This window comes from Mauremys reevesii, linkage group 2 (assembly GCF_016161935.1).
Source record: "Mauremys reevesii isolate NIE-2019 linkage group 2, ASM1616193v1, whole genome shotgun sequence".
Classification (NCBI taxonomy): Eukaryota; Metazoa; Chordata; order Testudines; family Geoemydidae; genus Mauremys; species Mauremys reevesii.
Window position 1 is genome coordinate 67,916,501 of NC_052624.1, and position 22,090 is coordinate 67,938,590.

At 38.6% G+C, this 22,090-nt stretch overlaps 1 protein-coding gene across 4 annotated transcripts in view; it reads left to right on the forward strand.

Annotated features, from left to right (window-relative positions):
* The window catches only part of KCNH8 (potassium voltage-gated channel subfamily H member 8), a 337,777-nt gene that overhangs the window by 32,143 nt on the left and 283,544 nt on the right, over window positions 1-22,090 (forward strand). Inside the window, exon 1 of one of the 4 annotated variants that reach the window (XM_039525057.1) lies at window positions 6,080-6,172. The exons of 2 other annotated variants lie outside the window; for them this stretch is intronic. The gene's annotated coding sequence lies outside the window, so the exon portion shown is untranslated. Of the gene's footprint in view, window positions 1-6,079; window positions 6,173-22,090 lie in introns of those variants that run through there. One more of the 4 variants, XM_039525056.1, reaches the window with a different exon arrangement.

Here is a 22,090-nt window from a genome sequence, read left to right on the forward strand (position 1 = left end):
GAGGCTGATTAGAGATAAATGACACTTGAGGAGTTATCTAGGTAATGAGTTTTTACACAAATTTCAGTTAACTTGGAGATCCAAACTCGAAATGAAACAGTTAGGGATAGCATGTAGATTTGTAACACATTTGGGCTGAGGGCAGGGAGGATTTGCATCCATAAACCAACTCATCCATATATATATATATATATATAATCTGTTTTACACAGATATGGATAATTTTAATCTGTAATATTTGTTTAATTTAAAACAAATTCCTAATATATGGCCAGATTATAATACTCTTACTGTGTTGTTGAATAGTACCTTACACCATAAGTATACTTGCCAAGTAAGAGACCCTAATTTACATTAAGTATTTAAATCAATCCTTTTTTAAAATTTTATTTAATAGTTTCAGAATGTTCTGAGTATACAACTGATGGGTAGTTAAGTGATATAATGAAGTGGTTCTCAACCTTTCCAGACTACTGTACCCCTTTCAGGATTCTGAGTTGTCTAGTGTACCCCCATGTTTCACCTCACTTAAAAACAACTTGCTTACAAAATCAGGCATAAAAATACAAGTGTCACAGTACACTATTACTGAAAAATTGCTTATTTTCTCATTTTGTCTGTATTAAATTTAAGTTTGTACTGACTTTGCTAGTGCTTTTTATGTGGCAAATATCTAGGCAAATATCTAGATGAGTTGATGTATCCCCTGGAAGGCCTCTGTGTACCCCCCAGGGATACACACACATTGCTGGTTGAGAACTACTGATATAATGCATTGATCAAGTACATTTTATTTCTTTATATATTTTATAATTTTTATCAGAAATTGAAGAAATTCTGTCTGTATCGATATCTTTTTTTTCCTCCTTAAACTCAGACAGCTCTTCCATGTCTATTGTACGTATACAAATGCAATTATTTCAGCGCCACCACACCATACATTACCACACTGTTCCTCATACTTGCTTCCCCCACGTAAACTGGAACAAGTACTTCAGAGACGAGAAAGCAGAGCATCCCTGCTGTGTATTGACCTGTCACAACAGCTTTAAAAATGCCAAACACAAGAGAGCCTCACATTTTGCTATATTGCACACTTTTCAATTCTCACAAAAAAAGGAGTTTTTTCTCCACTCTGTTAGCAAGGAGTTTTATAGCAGAGTGCTGCAGGGAAGTCTCATATATTGCTAAGAATTCATTGTTTTTTTTTCCAAAAGATACTACAGTACATTTGCTAGCATAATATGATGTACTATCCTAAATAATTAAAACTATACTACAAAGTAAATAGTCTCTTTTGTGATACATTATGCTTGATGTTTGTGTGTTCACTTGCTTTCTAAGGTCCTGATATAAAGCCTATTGTGGAAAGACTCCTATTGTGTACAGCATGTTTTGTATCCGGTCTTAAAGTTAAGTACATGCTTTCAATGCTTTGGATCAAAACCTAATCTGCTAAATTATATAATTCACAATAGGTCTCCCAATCATTAGTGCAAATCTGCAAGTAGTGTTGTAGCAATTACACATGTTCCTGTACACAGTATAAATATATAACTAGAAAGACAAGTAATAATGTAATACTTTAAGCTATAGATTTGACTATTTTAGTCTATAGTGATAGAGGTTAAGTATGTAGAAATCCAGAGTTCATAGCTGGTCAGATCTGTTACTTGAGTACCTCTGCGTCAATAACTTATTCTGAAATGGTTGGCATTTTTTTAAGAAAGAGATGCTATAAGATACCTAGCAGGGGTGGCTCTAGGGATTTTGTCGCCCCAAGCATGGCAGGCAGGCTGCCTCCGGCGGTTTGCCTGCGCAGGGTCCGCTGGTCCCACAGCTTTGGCGGACCTCCCGCCAGCAGAGCGCCTTGCCGCCCCAAGCACACACTTGGCATGCTGGGGCCTGGAGCCGCCCCTGATACCTAGACATCTGAGCTACATTCCTACAGAATTACCTTAAACTGTTAAAAAATATTGTTTATTTTAGGTATTAAACTTGTCTTTTGGGCCATACTTTAAAAGAACAGATGCCTAAATTGTACATGCAAACCAGCACACATTGGTGCAAACATGCAACTGTGCATGTAAAATATGCTGCTGTTCAGAGAATAGCTCTTTTCCATGAACAATTACCTATCTTCTGAGTGCAATTACTTGTTTGACCTCATACGTGCATAGGGCTCAATCCTGCCTTCTGTGTGGTGCTGAGTGTCCTTACTTTCTTTTGACTTCAGAATCTGATCAAACTCATAATTTAAAGGTTAAATGTTGTAATCATTGGGGCCAGGAATTTCAAAGGTGCTTAAGGGAGCTACATGCCTTCTCCCCTTCCCACCATTGGAATAACTCACCTTTAGTTTCCTTTGAAAATCCTAGCCTTATTTATGTGAGCGACGTTCTAGATGGACTATTTTAATAACTTCAGATTTTGTTGATATCCTTGTCTGAAGATATGGGACATTTTTTCCTTTTAGTTTTTGTATTGAGATCCTTAACTCCCTCTGTTATCTCAAATACCCTGAAAGAGGAGTGCATGTTTTCTAGGAGTCTACATACTGAAACTTGTGCAAGAGGCGTTCTTGTTCCTAATAACCATTTTAAATGGAGCTTGCAGTGAAGTAGCAAGATACTTCTAACCACATCCAACAGTCTTTACTCAGTTTTTAATCGTATAAAACTCTCATTGACAACAATGGCTGTTTTGTCTGAGTAAACACAATGGGGTTTCTTTTGCAATGGCAGAGTGCTTTCTTCTCATTAGATTCTCTGTTGTACCATGTGGTATTTAAAGATTTTGCATATAAACAGTTTTTTAAAATTATATTTTTATCGATTAAAAAGGTGAACGATTGAATGTATTTGTATTCTAAAAACTACAGCTGCCTCAAAAGTGATACTCTGTTTATACGACAGGTGGGAGCAAATCTCCCACCCTGAGTAGAGACTCATGTTAGCAGGGCTTGAGTGAGGGTGCTAAAAATAGTAGTGTGGAATTTGTGGCATCAGCTAGACACCTGAGCTTGGACCCACCTTACCTCCAAGATCCACACTTGGGTGGCTAGCCCGAGACGCCACAGGTTCCACATTATGCACATCGCTAGTTTTAGCACACTGGGGTGATTCCCACTAATGTAAGCCTGTCTGCTTAGGGGGAAAGGCTCTCTCCCAGCTGCAGTGTAGACATACCCTAGAGATAAAAATATAGATTATTTTAGGAATGCAGATTCACATTTTTCTTTCAGAATTAATTATTCATAGAGGAAAATAATTGAGTTTTTTGGCTAAGTCTGCATTTGTATTTAGTGCATGTGAAAGTTGAGAAATAAGGCCTCCCATGGCATTTTTCAATACATTGATAAGAAATTAGATTATAGCTAGTAATTCATCAATGATGAATCAGCAAGTGATTTATAATTTCACATCTTTTTTTATATACAACTTTAGTTTTATGACTAATATCAGTGATTTATTAACATAAATGACTTACTTCTACAGAGCAGAGTATATAAAGTATTGGGTCAAATTCAAAACTAGGATAAAATTCAGATTTTGGTTAAAAGGAATGGATCTGACTCATAAGGGAATTGCTGTGGCTCTACTGTGGAGAAGGTATACCATGGGGACTTGGGCTTTCTGAGTTGGGAGGAGACATGCTAGGTGCAGGAGTGATCTGGGAGATAGCTGCAGTCTACATTATAGGCCTCTTCAATCCCATGGGGATGTGGCAATGTGAGATAATCTTGACCCTGTAGAAGTAATAGCAATTTATTTTTTTTTCTCTTCCACACATTGAAAATGAAGGTAGCTACAGGTCAAGAACTGAGGAGAACATGGTTCTTGAGAGAGCTCTTCTGCCATAAAGGAGAGGGAGAGCATGGAGAATCCACCAAAATGTTTCAGCCCTTTGCAGCTTAAGACCTATCCCTATCCCAATCCCAGGTGCTAAATGCTTCCTGTGAGCTGCTGAACAATCCCAATCTGATTGCTTAGACGCTTGTGAGCCTGGGCTTTAAGGAATAAGAGTTCTTTAGATGTTATAATACTAACACAGAGATAACAGTTTTTCCAATTATGATATTTTAGTGGGAAATGAAAGTCTTCTGTCCCTGGATAAGATCTGTGTACTTCAGGAGTGGGAAAACTACCATCCGTGGGCTGGATCTGGCCTGCCAGCCATTCTAGTCCTGCCCTCAAGCTCCCTCTGGGGAGCGGGGTCTGGGGTTTGCCCCGCTCTGGTGCTCCAACTGGGGAGTAGGGTGGCGGGGCGCTGCATGGGGCCCCTTGGCTCCTACACCTAGGGGCAGCCAGGGGGCTCTGCTCTGCACACTGCCGCTGACCCAAGAGCCACCCTCGCAGCTCCTATTGATCGGGAACCATAGCCAATGGGAACTGCAGGGGAGGTGCCTGCAGACAGGGCAGAGTGTAGAGCCACCTGGCAGTGGCTCCATGTAGGAACTGGAGAAGGGACATGCCGCTGCTTCCGGGAGCTGCCTGAGGTAAGCACCGCCTAGAGCCTGCACCCCATAGCCTCTCTCCGCACCCCATAGCCTCTGCCCCAGCCCTGATCCCCCTCCTGCCCTCCAAACTGCTCAATTCCAGCCTGGAGCACCCTCCTGCACCCCAAACTCCTCATCCGGAGCCCCATGCTAGAGCCCCCTCCCACACCTTGAAATCCTTATTTCTGGCCCCACCCTGGAGCTCTCACCCCCTTCCCGCATCCCAACCTCAATTTTATGAGCATTCATGGCCCTCCATACAATTTCCATTCCCAGATGTGGCCCTCAGGCCAAAAAGTTTGCCCACCCCGGTGTACTTGCAGACATAGTTATTTTATATGATATAAAATATGACCTGTAGGCTAATAAACAAATGTTTATAGTTTACTTTAACTGGACTAATTTTTAAATTAGTCTTGAATTAATTCAGTATGTATTTGTTAAGGAACTTGTATCCAAGAGAGGTGTGGTTTGAGCAGAGGACTGGTAGCTAGGAACTTCTGAACTTCACCATAATCCTGGCTCTGATACCGCCTCCCTCTGTAGCCTTGTGCAAGTTGTTGTTGCATAACTGTTTTACCTCTATTTTCCCATCTCTAAGATAGATAGATGATGATGATGATAGTTATTTGCTTACTTAACTCATGATGGGACTGTGAGGGTTACTTAGTGTCTGCAAAGCATTTTAAACATGAAGTACGTCCTACATAAATGCTAAGCATGATTCCTTATTACTAAAGAATTATTTTATTTCCAAATCCATTAACATAGCTATTATTTGAATAATATAGAAGTGAAACAACATTGTTCACTTTTGGTTACTGAAGTGTATTAATATTTTTCTGATAGAGATTTGCAATTAAACTGTCAGAAGCCTGAAAGCTACATTTTTTTTCCCATCCTAATAAAACCTAAGATTTCTGATTTAACTCTTTGATTACCTTCAATGGTTCTAGCCACCCCATTTGTAACATTGTCACTGGGACCCTGATTCAGCAATCATCCCTATTCAGCAAAACACTTGGGCATCTCACTTAAGTCCCAATGACTTGAAGTGGACTGAAGCTGGTGTTTAATGGCTTTGCTTTTTATGTTTGCTTCTGAAAGACATGTATCAGAGGGGTAGCCGTGTTAGTCTGGATCTGTAAAAGCAGCAAAGAGTCTTGTGGCACCTTATAGACTAACAGACGTTTGGGAGCATGAGCTTTCGTGGGTGAATACCCACTTTGTCGGATGCATGTAGTGGAAATTTCCTGGGGCAGGTATATATAAGCAAGCAAGAAGCAGGTTCTAGCCCCTGGAAATTTCCACTACATGCATCCGACAAAGTGGGTATTCACCCACGAAAGCTCATGTTCCCAAACGTCTGTTAGTCTATAAGGTGCCACAAGACCCTTTGCTGCTCTGAAAGACATGTAGGTCAGAATTTTCAAAGCAAATCAGTACCTACAATCAGGCTCCTTTCAAAGGAGCACATCAGATGAGGGTGTGAACACATTTGAAAAATCTAGGTGTGATGTCACAAGGGGAGCTGTTAGGTGCTAAGAACTTCCTGTCAGCAGCATCTCACTCATTATCTAACACTTGCCAAAGAAATGCATGGAGTGGAAAAGCCTTAGTCAGCTGCTTCTTTCTAGCTAGGATGGTACCTACAGGAGTCTCCTCGGATTTAAGGTCAGTTGGTTACCTGTTTTATTAGGGCTGCCAGATCCTCCTCCTAGGAAAGTCTTGCTTCAGAGAATCTGGGCTGATTTATTTAGGGGAGATAAAAATTGGACCTTTATGCCTGGGTGTAAGAGGATGCAGTCAAATCCGGTCAAAAAAACTTTTTTTTCCTAATTATGGTGTGGTGGTGGTGTGTTGTGTTTTTTTTGTATTTTTTTTATAAAGAAGTTTCATTGTTTCTAACATACCCATGTTCTCTTCAATGGGCATTGTCAACATAATTAAAATAAAGGTGGTTTTGAGAAGGAATCACTTTCACCTGTATTTTTAATCTCTTTACATTCTTGTTTAGCTATTTCTCACCTTTTGTTACCTTGCTGCTTTTTTTTCCTCCATATACTTGTTTTTTTTCCCAAGTGGACATTATTCTATGTTTCTATCTGTAAAAATACAAAATGTATTTTTGAAAAAGCTACTCACTAAAGGAAACCTACTGTACTATTGTAATGAAAATACAAAAATATTATTTCCACATCTCAATGAATGGAAAAAAATATGTAGGATTGTGCTCTCTCTCTCTCGCTCTCATGTGGCCAGTTATATATCTTTTTTAATTTGAGGGAATCCTTCTCTCTTGAGAGCATTCATTTTTTCCACTCCCTTTGCTGGAGATGGATAGTGGACGGGGATAGTTGAAGGACTGGGGCCTTTATTATCCCATTTGTTGCTAGGACACGTGTGCCTACTTAAAGCAAATCTATATATCCCATTCTGCCAACAGGGCAATGTAGGACACTCCCAAAACATGGGACATAGAAGTTTGCTGATCCCTGAAATATTAATTTTATTTCTTTCTGTCTCTGCTTTGATTGTTTACCCTTTCTCTTTCTTTATCACTTCCTCCTCCGTCTGCCCTTCCCTAAGAATTAAGTTTAGCCCTTGCCCATTTAAAATTCGGTTGGACTACTCATAGAGGTAAGCTTGTGTGTAAGCTGTTGCACGATTGGGGGTCTTCGTGTCACCCTTTAACAGTAAAATGCATTTAAAGTTCAAAAACCTGTAAAAGTTGCATAAAAAGCAAATGTTTATCCACAGTATAGCCCCCCCCCCAAGTCCCAAAAGGAATAATTGTTTTGCTAAAAGGAACTTCTATTGTTCACGTTTGTTTACATACAAAACTTTAAACCCCCTGAGGAACCTTAAATAGCCTCAGAGTATTGCAGCTTAGCAGCAAAGCTGTTCAAATAGAAGTGGGTTCAAAATATTTAACTTGTGCTACTGAAGTTTGTACTACAAGTATAATTAAACATCAGTAGTTGAGATCCACCAAATGGAAAAATACAGGTTAAAACCTGAGCCCCCTGCCATTTTTAACTGTGTTGGACTCATGCCCAAGAGCAGCACTTTCCTACTGCCTCACAATTCCCAGTAAGATTTTTTCTGTTTAAAATCCTTAATACCATAGAACATGTTTGGCATCCATTTTTAATAATAGGGTTGTGTGATAAGTGTGCTGATTTCTTCTATTTATTTCTTATGAAGTTTGGTTGAGGCTTTTAGAACAAATGCCATAAATGTCAGAGCATAAATAATCTATCACTATTCAGCTAATTCATAAATAATACATAAATCATGATGCAAAAGAGTACACATCTCAGTAGACTTTCCAATTGTTGACAAACAACCACAACAAAACTTTGTAAATACAGTTCTCAGCTTTGCAATATTTAAAAGCTGGCAAGTAGATAAAACAAATGTTTGTATGATGCATGAAAACAAAATGCACCCTCAGGCATTACCTGCTGTAAATGCATGTCATGGTTATTATTGTGTTGATCTAACACTGCACAGGATCAGCATATTACTGTGCTATTAGTAAATTAACTTAAGGAAGAGGCACTTGGAATATGTGCAGCTTTTCATTGTAGGACAACATTTGCAGATGGCATTGCTGGTTAGCGTGTGTAAATATGTAACATTTTAAATGCATTATGCCAGATGATTCACACAGGATTAGCAAAGTAGCATTTAGAAAGAAATATTGCACCATTTTAATATTGATTGAAAATGTTCTACCTACTTCATTTTATTATGCAACAATTATTGATTAATCATATAAGCATTTTTGTTCTCTTGTGGGAATATGGATTTTGATTTCTACTTAATATGTATTTTGATTATTATAGATGTTTTAAAAGTTATTTATTCTGAAACGTTCTTAATGAAAACAACCTCTTTGCCTATATTCTGTTTATAGTACTACCACATTCTGCTTAATCCTGCTGCTGCCTAATCGTGGATAATTGCAAAATGCTGTTCCCTTGAAAATAGGATAATCATGTCAAAGAACATATCTTAATTTTCACATTTGTAACTAAAAGTTTTATAAAGACTAACAAGGAGCAAAGATGAAAATGTGTATAACAAATGCAGAAAATATAAATTCAGAAGATGGATCAAATTCTACCAAATCATATTATAGGATTTAGGACAAAATATTTAGGGAAAATATACAGATAATGGCTGGACAGGTACACAGAACGGGATGAAAATAAAACAGAAACCAAAAAGTAGTATAACCTACAATGGGGTGGGGTGAAGAATCTATTGCTATGGGATTATTTGGGTTGATCTCCTGATATTGCATTGATCACTGCATGCAAGGATAGCTTCAAAAATTGTCCAAATATCCCTTGGTCTCCAATGCCCCACTCCCCCATGCCCATGTACACACACTTATAATTCTTAATATGTGAATTGGGTTAAAGAAAGGTCATAGGAATGGTGGGTGGGACTGCATTTCAGAAACACATGATCAGAGTTTAACCAGCATCTAACACATTATCTGGGATGACACTTAAAAGTGATAATTCCTGTTGGTTTATTCAGTCTGCCAACACACAACAGACCCCCATCCACATGGCATTTTGTTCTAAAATTAGGATAGTCATTCTGATTTGGAATAACATAATCTGAAGGACTTTTATGATTCTGCTGATAAACCAGGGGCCCAAATGATTGTATGAAAGCTATTGCACAACCCTGGATCATAATTTCCCAAATCATTACATATTACGTGTTAGACTCTTAGCTCTGTTAACTGACATTGAAAAAAATTGTTTCCACAGGAGAGCAAGCAATGTTGAATCATCTTGTAGCACACACATAATTAAGCAGGCATATGACATGCCTTTTATTCTGTCAACTGTGGTACGCCACCAAATTATGCCATGTCTAATTTAAAGCATGCCACTGCTGAAAACCAGGGCTGTAACATGCCTTTCACTTCAATTACATGCATGCCTCAAAATACTCCAACTACCTATCACATTTGGGCAAGTCTTTCATTTTCACACTTTCATGTTCATAAAGTGCTGGGAAAGAAAGCTATATCAATTTTAGATGATCCCTGCATTCTGAAATGTAACAATATGATCCCAAACTATTTTTCATATATATTTAGAACTTTATTCCTGTGAAGCAGTAATTCTTATTGTTTGAGATCCTAGATTAGACATACTAAGGTGCTTTGATGCCAAGTTGATAGGAGCGTCGGTTCTATTTTTAAAGCAAATATGTACATTACCCTCTTTTTAAATAGTATGTATCACATGGTAACAAGACTGTAGATGTCACAATTTTATATAATTCAAGCATATTAGTGTTGCTGTAGCTATTGCACTTTGATATTTGTAATTTGGAGACCTTCTAGCTAAAGAATCAGGCCCTAGAAATCCCAAGTTTACATGCACTTTCACTACCATTCTTGCACAGAACAGTTTATAACACTTTTATTCTCAAAGCAACAGTTATTCCCTATATTTGGATACAGCTGAGCAGCAGGGGAGGCTCTTGGGCACCATGGGGGAGAGAGACAAGGTCTCAAGAAGTGTATCGGGACTATGAATGTCTGTGGAGGGACAGGTAAGAAAGGGGACTGTACAGGAGTGCAATGGAAAAAGTTTTTGACACTATTGACTGGGCTCCTTAATATTAGGTAGCCCCACCCTACAGGAAGGAAAGTAAGATGTAGTGGGACATCAGGTATGGGGGCAAAGAGACTGAGTGAGGTTTGGGAGTAGGTCATGTGAGCAAAGATGTCTGGGCACCTTAGTGGGTTCCCCCAAACCCTGGTGTATCAACATAAATTAGAAGTTATGAAGTACAGAAAATTGCTAAGGGAAGCAAAAGACATTAGGGAAAAATCCATGGCTGGTAGGGCTAAGGACAATAAGAAGGAGCTTAAGTATATTAGGAACAAAAGAAATTCTAGCAATGGTATAGAACCATTAGTAAATGGATATGGTAAAAAAACAGCAGGCATGGTTAACTTGTGCCCAAGTGTCCTAAAATAATTGGCTAAGGCATTCTCTGTCCCCTTTGATGTTGATTTTTAATAAAAGTTGGAATACTGGGGAAATTCCAGAAGAGTTCAAGAGTCCTAATGGTGTGCCAATATTCAAAAAGGACAAGTGGGTTGACTTGGGTAATTATAGGTTGGTTAGGCTGATATCAGTCCTAAGCAAATTAATGGAAAAGCTGTTATGGTCTTCCACTGAGAGAGAATTAAAGTATACGAATATAATGAGAACAAACCAGCATTGTTTTATGGAAAATAAATCTTGTCAGCTGAACCTGATTTCATTTTTTGCTGGGATACCCACTTCGTCAGATGCATGTCCACGGGTATTCACCCATGAAAGCTCATGCTCCAATACATCTGTTAGTCTATAAGGTGCCACAGGACTCTTTGCTGCTTTTACAGATCCAGACTAACACGGCTACCCCTCTGATACTCAAAAAGTAGTTATCAAGGGAGAATTGTCTCAAATTGTTTCTAGTGGGATTCCAAAGAAATGAGTACTAGTCCCAACTCTTAACATTTTTATCTGTGATCTGCAAGTAAATATAAAATCACTGCTGATAACATTTGCAGAGATTGGTGAAGTGGTAAATAGTGACAGGACAGTCAGAGTGATCTTGATCACTTGGTAAGCTGGGCCTGTTCAAACAAAATGTGTTTTATAAAGTCAAATGCAGAATCATACATATAGGAAAAAAATAATTCAGGCCATTCCTACAGACTGAGGAAATGTATCTTGGAAAGAGAAAAAGGATTTAGGGGTCATAGTGGGCCAGCATCTCAATATGAGCTCCCACTGTGATGCCACAGCAAAAAGGGCTAATATGATCCTTAAATATATAAATGGAGTAGTAAGAAAGAATAGGGGGGTGATTTTATACCTGCATATGGCTCTGGTGAGACTAATAGTGGAATACTGTGAATAGTTCAGGAGTCTGCATTTTTTTAAAAATGAAAAATTGGAAAGGGTGAAGAAGAAAAGCAAAAAAAGTAATCTGGAAAAAATGCATTACAGTGAGAAGGTATATCTACAGGGGTTCACTTAAAGTTAGTCAACTCAAGTTGTGAAGTAAATGTATATAAGTTAAAGCATGAGAACCCTCTGTGTAGATGTTTTTGATCAGGAGTAAAATGGTAGTTTGCTGTAACTTTTTGTTATAGCAAACTAAGGCCACTTTACTCCACAATAAGAGGTTTTGGGGGTGGGGTTAATATACTTTACTTACACTCCTTCACTTCACACCTGCTGTTGATTTGCCTTCACTTTCCTGAGTGTTCCTGTGGAGACGTGGTCAGAGATTTTAGAACTCAATTTGTTTAGCTTATCAAGAAGACTCAGAGGTGTAACAGATTACAGTGCAGAAGTACATTCACGGGGAGAAATTATGGGGTACCGAAAGCCTCTTTAATCGAGAATGGTGTAACAAGAATCAACGAGAGCACAGTTGGACCCCAAACCTTCCACAAAAGTAGTGGTACAATTTTAAGTTCCCAAATTCATATGAGGTTCTTAAATACAAAAGCGTTCTTATGCAACAGATTGATTGCTATAAGTATTGCAGTTATCAGTATTGTATCATGTGAACCCATGATGTTTGTAATTCAAAATCCTTCAATGCAGTCAGATTCATCCAACAGACTTACTTGTCTCTTCTGGAACAGACTACAGGTAGCACCATGCCTTAGGATACTTGCTTTACTTTTTCATTTCCCCCCAATATCTCTCTACTTTTACCCACCCACAGCCTAGCTAGTTTGCATGCCTGTCAATCTGACAGAGTCCAAATGTGAGAGACAATGAGTAATACCCCAAGAAAGATGCAGGTTGCAAGAAAAAAATTTTGTTACAGAAATGTAAAATGTGGGATTCATTCTATTGGTGCAAATAAGGTGTGTCCCCCCCCCCCGGTAATATTAGTTTCATTATTCTTTTTCTGAGGTAAATAATTTTCAGCAATAAAAGTGAGTGGACATCAAATTTGGGTGGAATGTGAATAACTTTGGGACTAAGATGAATAACATTTTTTCTAAATGTGGTGCACGTGAGAGATGCTAGCATTGGAGAAGAACCGCATTACAATATGGTACTAGCTAACTCTTTCACCACATCAGGAAGACTATTGAGAATATTGTTTTTGTCTCATGTACTTGCACTCTAGATATAGATTGAATTTAAGTGAGTCCAAATTAGTGTTGTGAATGGAGGGGAGGAAATTGAACCCATTGTGCTGTACTAAGAGTGCTTCTTTTTGGCCAAATTGCACCCCGTTCTAAAGCTCCAGCTTCTGAAACATAATAAACATTTTGCCTGGAGTCAAACACTGTGAAGCATGGAAGAATTTTGAAGAACATATGTTAAGCTTTTCAGGCTGCCATGAAGGGATGCAACTCTAATTTTAGGAAGAGCATGCATGACTCTGATAGAACTTTGTTCAGGAAGCCACGAGTCAAATATTTATCATTTATTGAAGATATTGCCATTTAAAAATATATTGAGACATAATATTTTAAAATAGAGTAATTTGCTACAAAGGTTTTGCAAAAAAAAAAAGACCTTTGGTAAAATGCACATAATCTTACTACTTTGATAGTGGCAAGCTGTTGAAATATTCACTGGAATATAAATCTTGTATTGATGGCAACTCTCACTCAAAAAGTCACATTTAGCTAATTTAAGAAGTGATTCTGTTCCTGAAAAGTTTGAATATTAAAGCTTCTTGTGACTCTTATTAGCAGGTTATCCCTCTGAATGGTTCTTGGATTACCCAATATTACCTACGTTTTCATCAGCACATGTCTCCTCCTTGGTCTGCATGCGTTCCTCTCTGTGTCTGACTGCAGCCCTCATGACATACCATCTGGGATAGAACCTGATCTGTTTGGTCTGTGGCTCTGATTGAGACCTTTGAGTCCATACACACTTTATCCTTCACTACCTCTCCTTAGATGTTATGAAAGGTTTTACATATTTTTGGGCTGCATGCATGATATGTTATGAACCTGTATGTTATGCAGCTAGTCTTAGATTTTTGTGTGTATATATTTTTTTCTGCAAATCTAATATAAAATTTACCTGTGCTGGTAAATTTTGAATGCAGGTTCTAAGGGCTATGATTATTAATGATATAATCTAGTTTCAATTCAAACTAATGATAAATTAGCAGAATTTTATGAGTACTGAACACTAATGGAGACAAAGGTGCTTTTCTTTACATAAAATGTTAATGTTATTGCTATGGATCTCTATTTTGGAACACATGGAATTCAATACAAGCAATTCTCTTCCTTTGTATGGCAGGCTATGATATATAAAAATACTGTGTTCACTTAAAGAAAACTGGTGCTTAATATAGGAAACACCATTCTTTTCCCCATGGATTTCATTTTTCAAAGAATGAAGCAGGATTTATGGTTGTGTATTTAATTACTATCTTTTCCCTGCTATTTGTTCTAGACTGTGTCAGACACTAGATGCCATAGTAATTAATTACTTCAGTATTCAAGCTAGTTATTAAAAGCTTTCTCATGAACTTTCCTTGGCAATGTACACAGACAGGAGCTATCTCAGAATGCAGCCAGTTGCCAGTTAGCTGAGTTCAGCAATACATTTTAGCCAATAAAGAGGCACTTCATTCTCTTGAATGACTGTAAGAACAACACAGATGATTATAGCTGAGTGAACAATTTATGGCAAAAAAATTAACAAATTTATCTCTTTTTCTGCATATGAAATGTTCACGATGAGATCATGATTTCCTTGAATGTATTTGTTTTTTGAATTTTACCAGATAAATATTTTTATATGTTGTTTTCCATTGATTTTCCTCTATGGATTGATAACTGATAGTTTGCTATGAGTATTTCATAGTCAGTGTTAGGCCCCAGTCCTGCTACTATTTATATACATGACTAGCTTTAGGCATGTAAGTAGTCCCCTGGACTTCAGTGGAACTGCTCAAATGTTTAAAGTTAAATGCATGTGTAAGCATTTGCAGGATTGGGGTCCAACATATCTAAAATGTTGACCAATCCTAATGTGAAGCTGCTCATCACTGTGAGTAAGGGATTAACTGTCTGGTCCACAGTAATTTATGTGCATGGTATTAGCTATGAAGCATACAATGAGTTTCTTTAATGGCATCTGTACCATTGTTTTAGAAAAGGGTTTTGGGAAGCCTGACCCCTTCTATATCAAGAAGTGCTCCATCCCGTACATAATTCCATATCCTTTCCAAATTTGTTTTACTTAAGCATAATAAAACTGAGTTACAAAAAGAGTAGGAGCATGGTCAAAAGACTTTGGGTCAGATCCTGCCACCCATACTCAAATGCTGGCTATGCTAGGAGATCAATGATCTGTATGGAACCCTCTGACTCCCATCCCAGGCTCCTGTATTGTGGGTAGAAAAATGGGGGAAGGAAAGCAATTGTTGATGGGATGCTGTTGTTCCTCCTGTGCAGGTAGGCTGGTAGCGGGCCAGCAGTAGCAGAGAGTGGATAGAGCCTTGACTCCACCTCTTTCTCCAATATGTCAGCCCCTGCATCTGAGTAAGCACAGCCAGGAACATAAGATGTATCAGGAGAAGGGCTGACATAGCTTACTTTCCCACCACAACCCCAGCCCATGGAGAAAGGGGAAAGCAGGAACCAAATTTTGTGTCTGAGTTGCAACTCATTCCAGGTACTGCCTGGGGACAGCACAGCTAATGCTGCCTCTTACTCAGGATGGATTGAATGGGCAAATTCATCCTAATGTGAATAAGGGTGGCAGAATATGGGCAGCTTGTTTTTAAATGCAATTATTACCACATCTATTTTGCATATTCAGTGAAAATAAAATAATCATATGGATTATCTGTCAAGATATATGTAGACCAATAATAAAGTAGATGAAATACAGTATTGATTTTCTCACTTTAGCTAATCTGTCACTTCCAAATGGCTTGTTATGATCCTAGGATTGATGTGTTGGAAAATACACGGGTCTGACTTTAGCACTACTTTGTTTCATTTGATAGTTGTGACTGGTAGGAAGATAGGTATAATATTTCTTCATACCGCCATTGGTCTTGAATAGAAATGAGCATAATCTGTAAACCATCATTGTTATCTGTAATATTAGAGGCAGCTATTAAAGAAGCTGGGTTTCTCAGAAGGTGATATTCACAGCATATTTCAAGTATATTCCTTTATCTGAAGTTTCTTTTTATAGAGGCTGCAAAAATGTGAAATTAATGACTCCATGAGAAACAGCTTCTTTTCAGAAAGATAAGCGCAAATAAGTGGAGGAATAACTAAGTTTTTCTTTTAACCAGAGTGAACAAGATAGGCCAGCAGTGGAGAATATGAATATAGGCAATTACTAGAGTAGCCAAACCATGACTCCATCTAGTTTTCACATTTATTAAACAAAGTTCAGCATTTAATGATAATTAAAAGACAAAGGCAAGATAAAATGAAAATAGTTGAGGCCGGGCATTATTAGAAATTAAATTGATGCATGAAAGCAAAGCCAGTAATATAATGGAGCTATACCTATCTCATAGAGCTGGAAGGGACCCTGAAAGGTCATCAGGTCCAGCCCCCTGCCTTCACTAGCAGGACTAAGTACTGTTTTTGCCCCATATCCCTAAATGGCCCTGTCAAGGATTGAACTCACAACCCTAGATTTAGCAAGCCAATGCTCAAACCACTGAGCTATCCCTCTCCTAATCTCATGACATTTTCAATTTAGTAAAGCTCATTCTTTACAGAATTACTCCACATATTGTTAAACATCCATATTTTCCCATGATAAATATAGTTCATTGTAGTTCTTTATAGGCTACCCTGATTCATCTTCCTCTGCCCTTACTCCACTCCACCCCCTTTTAAAAAAAGGATAGTGTTTTTCAGAATTGTACATATTATGATTTAGAATGAAATTCAGATTCACCCAGCTCTTCTGCCTGTCCTGAAATTGCTTCAAAATGAGATTTTGGATAGAGTGACTTAAGGCTATGTTATTGCCTCCAAAAGAATGCTGCGAATAAAAGACATTGCCATGTATACAAAAATGGTATAAATTAAGTAGATAATTCGGAGAGAGAGAATGAATAAATATCTTTGGTTATTTCATTAGGAATTATCTACTTAATTTATACTGTGTGTGTGTGTGTAACTACAATTACAAAGAAAACAGAAATCCATGGGCTTTTGAGTCACCTTTTGTGGCTTTACACTGGTATAACTTCAATGGAGGTCTGATTTATAAAAGGGTGAGAAGAATCGGGCCCCGTAACTTTGAACTTTCACTTAATCACAATTCAAAAGCCCAAACCTGCAAACTTTTACTAATAATCCAGTCTGCTCATAGGAGTAAGAGTTTGCAGGGTTAGACTGCAAGTGAAATGACTAAACTGGTAGTCTCCAGTAAAATATCTTTCTAGATATTCTGAGATTTCTGGGTTTGTTTTCTGAATTTGATATACAATATCAGTTAAAATTTCAGGTATAATGAATCCAAGCATTGGGCCAGATCCTCAACAGATATAAATTAATATAATACCAATGAAGTCAATGGACTTATGCCAGTTGACACTAGCAGAGGATCTGGCCCATTAAGTTGCTGCTTGATTTCCAGGGAGTACTTTGGAAGCAGTCATTTACTTGTAACTGATTCTCCTCAGTTAAGCTAAGCCTATTATTCCTGCATTTTGTTCTATATTCAATAAATGAGTAGTAGTTTGAAAGGGTTGGTGTCTTGTGGGAAATGGTATTTATTGGAGATTGACCTGGAGAAGTAGAGGTGAGTAAGTATGGTGCCTGAGAAAGGAAAGATAACCAGATAAATAAGTAGCTGTAGCAGGTAGTTGCATAGGCAGGGGGCCCAAAAGTAGTGGCATATTGAGACTAAACTAGGACACTGAGGTTTAGGACCTATGAAAAGTCATTGGAGTAATTGAGAAAAACAAACTCTCTCGTAGAATCAAACCCTTTTCAAATTTCTCAGTGTTCAGTGTTTGGTAAATCTATTGGTATTGTCTTTTTGATAAGGAACGTAAAAGCCTCTCATTTTGGAAGCAATTATCCCTGTGAGAAGCATCCAAGAATAAACTAGGAATATTCCTCTAAATAAGTGATCCTCAACCGGTGATTATAGAGTATCTTCAAGGCACTGCATTCAATTTTTGTGGAGACTACATCTGAGGCACAAGTTTGGTCTCAGGCAGTGAGTGCTGATCACAAGAACACTCTTCATACTGCGTGAAGCACAATATGGCTCAAGGAGTACTGAAAAAATGGACTGGACTTTCAACATTTTTTCCAGTCTCACCAAACAGTCAGAACTAAGGAGAGAGGGGGAAACCAATTGATATTTTTTTCCCAGTGGCCAGGAAGGAGAGAGGAAAACAATCAATATTCTATATCAGCAACCAAGAAGGGAGAGGAGAGAAAGGAGGTATTGTGTTTAAATGGAGATGATTAGTGCCAATAAACAATCATGTAAAGTTGACATGCTTGGGGAGGTCAGCATAACAACAGTACATCAATGTATAATAGCATTGTGTTTTGGATGACTGCAAACTGTTCCAAATGCTAAAGTAGAATTTCAGAACAACAGCGTGCAAGTTATTGGCTCTCCAGAGACTAAGTTAGCTGACTAACTTGCTTATTAGCCACACAAAGTTCAGGATCACTGCTATACATGAAAGACTACATGCCAGTCCATCTTTAGTACAAAAGTTTCTGTATTGTGGGGATTGTCTGCTTTTGCAATGCTTAATTTTATATAATGATTTCTGTGTATAACTAGGGGACAGAGGAAATAAACAGGACACCATCAATGAAGAACTTGCCATCCATTCAAAGACATCTATATACATGTTGATTCCCTGTAATGATATTTAAGGCCTACATTCACAAAGGAACTTAGGTACCTAAACCCCATGTTTACGTGCCTAAATCTGGATTTAAGCACCAAAATCCCAGTTTCAGGACCACTGCAACGCACAAAACTGCCACTGAACCTGTAAGTGCCTAGACTCATTTGGTGCCAAAGTGTTTTTGTTTTTTTTTGGAGTAGAAGTTACCTAAGTGCCTATGTTTCTACCTCTGGGCATGCACACAGCTGCTACTCTAGCCATCTGGATGCCCATCTCCCACTCAACCTCCAGAGCAATTCACAAATTTGGACAATCAGGACACCCAAAGCATGGAGTTGCATATCTGACCATCTTGACTAATGGCCATTGATGGAACTATCCTCCATGAACTTGTCTAATTCTCCTGTGAACCCCATCATAGTTTTGGCCTTCACAACATATTCCTTGAATTATATCAGTGTGGCCTTTTTGTTTAGACTAACTTAGTCTTTCTGTCTCCCTTTGAACCTTTTCCCATCAACATTTGTTATTATAGGTAATTGTGACATTTTATGAATTTTCACGTACTCTTACAGGTGAGCTTAAAATAAGGGTAAATTTATAGGCCCAGTTGTCACAACAGATTCCCAGTTCAAGTCCCCTCCCCCTCCATCTGATAAGAGAGAGGTTTTGAACAGGGACCTGCCATCTCAGGTGAGTGTTCTAACCATCAGGCTACAGAGTCATTCTCATGCTTGTGCTCTCCCCCTCCTGTCTCTGGCCCAATAGCTCTGTTTTATTTTAAGTATCTTCACATTAAGAGGGTTTCCTTGAGGAACCTGCCATAAATGAAGGGCTGATAGTCCAATTATTAAAGTATCCTCTTGGGACAGCACATTTTATCTTAGGAGGATGACACCCTTCGAAGATTTTCACATTGTATGGAGAGTTTCTGTTTTTGCCTCTAGGTGTAATACGTTATTTTTTCATTCAAAATACTCCAGGAGTGCTTTCAGTCATAATATCCTGAGGGTGGAGAGAAATATGGTATTTAAACTGTGGTAGTGGAAGATTTGCAGTACTTATTTAAATAAACAAAATAGAGATGACAGCAGTGGAGGAGCTATTGAAAGCAGGGATGTCTGCTGACTAGCAGGGAAAACTGCAAGTAAATAAAAACTATGACAATGTTGGCATCACAGACTTGGTGGGATAATACACATGACTGGAATATTGGTATTGATGGGTACAGCTTGCCCAGGGGAAAAAGGGAGGGGGTGTTGCCTTATATATTAAAAACTTATATAGTTGGACTGAGGTTGAGATGGAAATTAGGACACAGACTTGTTGAAAGTCTCTGGGTAAGGATAAAAGGGTAAAAAACAAGGGTGATGTCATGGTAGGGGTCTACTACAGACCACCTAATTAGGAAGAAGAGGTGGATGGGGCTTTTTTTAAGCAACTAACAAAATCATCCAAAGCATAGGACTTGGTGGTGATGGGAGACTTCAACTACTCAGACATCGGTCGGAAAAATAACACATCAGGGCATAGATTATCCAACAAGTTCTTAGAATGTATTGGAGAATTTTTTTTTATTTCAGAAGGTAGCTTGGGTGAAAGTGATAATGAAATGAGAGTTGATGGTTCTAAGGAGGGAGAACAGCAAAATAAAGACAATGGATTTTAAGAAGGAAGACTTTAACAATCTCAGGGAGTTGGTAGGTAAGATCCCATGGGAAGCAAGTGTAAGGGGAAAAACCATTGAAGACAGTTGGCAGTTTTTTAAAGAGACATTATTAAGGGCACAAGAGCAAACTATTCCACTGCGTAGGAAAGATAGGAAGTATGGGAAAAGACCATCCTGGCTTAACCAGGAGATCTTCAATTATCTAAAAAAAATCAAAAAAGATTACTACAAAAAGTGGAAACTATATTCATCCTTTGTAATTTGACCTAAACAAATACTACAAGTATGTAGGGACAAGATTAGAAAGGCCAAGGCACAAAATGAGATCAAACTAGTTAGAGACATAAAGGGTACCAAGAAAACATTCTACAAATACATTAGAAGCAAGAGGAAGACCAAGGGCTGGGTAGACCCGTTACTCAATGATGGAGTGGGGGAGGGGAAATAACAAAGTGTGGAAATGGCCGAGGAGCTTAATGACTTATTTGTTTCAGTTTTCACCAAGAAAGTTGGTGGTGATTGGACTTCTAACATAGTGAATACCAGTGAAAATGAAGTAGGATCAGAAGAAGCTAAAATAGGGAACGAACACGTTAAAAATTACGTAGGCAAATTAGATGTCTTCAAGTCATCAGCGGCTGATGAAATGCATCCTAGAATACTCAAGGAGCTGACTGAGGAGATATCTGAGCCATTAGCGATTAATCCTTTAAAAATCATGGAAGACTGGAATGATGCCAGAAGACTGGAAAATGGCACGATATTTGCCCATCTATTTTAAAAAAAGGAAATAAGGACAACCCAGGGAATTACAGACCAGTCAGCTTAACTTCTGTACCCGGAAAGATAGTGGAGCAAATAATTAAGCAATCAATTTGCAAACATCTAGAAGATAATAAGGTGATAAGTGATGGCATGGATTTGTCAAAAAAAACCAGTGTCAAACCAACCTGATAGCTTTCTTTCACAGGGTAACAAGCCTTGTGGATGGGGGGAAGCGGTAGATGTGGTATATCTTGACTTCAGTAAAGCTTTTGATATTGTCTCACATGACCTCATAAACAAACAAAGTAAATGCAACCTAGATGGAGCTACTATAAGGTGGGTGCAAAACTGATTGGAAAACCATTCCCAGAGAGTAGTTATCAGTAGTTTACAGTAATGCTGGAAGGGCATAATGAATGGGGTCCTGCAGGGATCAGTTCTGGGTCCGGTTCTATTCAATATCTTCAATGATTTAGAAAGTGGCATAGAGAGTATACTTATAAAATTTGCAGATGATACCGAGCTGGGAGAGGTTGCAAGTGCTTTGGAGGATAGGATAAAAATTGAAAATGATCTGGACAAACTGAAGAAATGGTCTGAAGTAAATAGGATGAAATGCAATAAGGACAAATGCAAAGTACTCCACTTAGGAAGGAACAATCAATTGACCACAAGCTAAATGAGTCAATAGTGTAACACCCTTGCGCGCGCGCGCACACACACACACACACACACACACACACACACACACACACACACACACACACACACACACACACACACACACACACACACAAAAGCGAACATTATTGTGGGATGTATTGGCAGGAGTGTTGTGAGAAAGGGTACGTCTACACTATGGGATTATTCCGATTTTACATAAACCGGTTTAGTAAAACAGATTGTATAAAGTAGAGTGCATGCGGCCACACTAAGCACATTAATTCGGTGGTGTGCGTCCACGGTCTGAGGCTAGCTTCGATTTCTGCAGCGTTGCACTGTGGGTAGCTATTCCGTAGCTATCCCATAGTTCCCGCAGTCTCCCCTGCCCCTTGGAATTCTGGGTTGAGATCCCAGTGCCTGATGGGGCAAAAATCATTGTCGCGGGTGGTTCTGGGTAAAGGTCGTCAGTCACTCCTTCCTCTGGGAAAGCAACGGCAGACAATCATTTCACGCCCTTTTTCCCTGGATTTGCCCTGGCAGACGCCATAGCATGAAAACCATGGAGCCTGTTTTGCCTCTTGTTACTGTCACCATATGTGTAC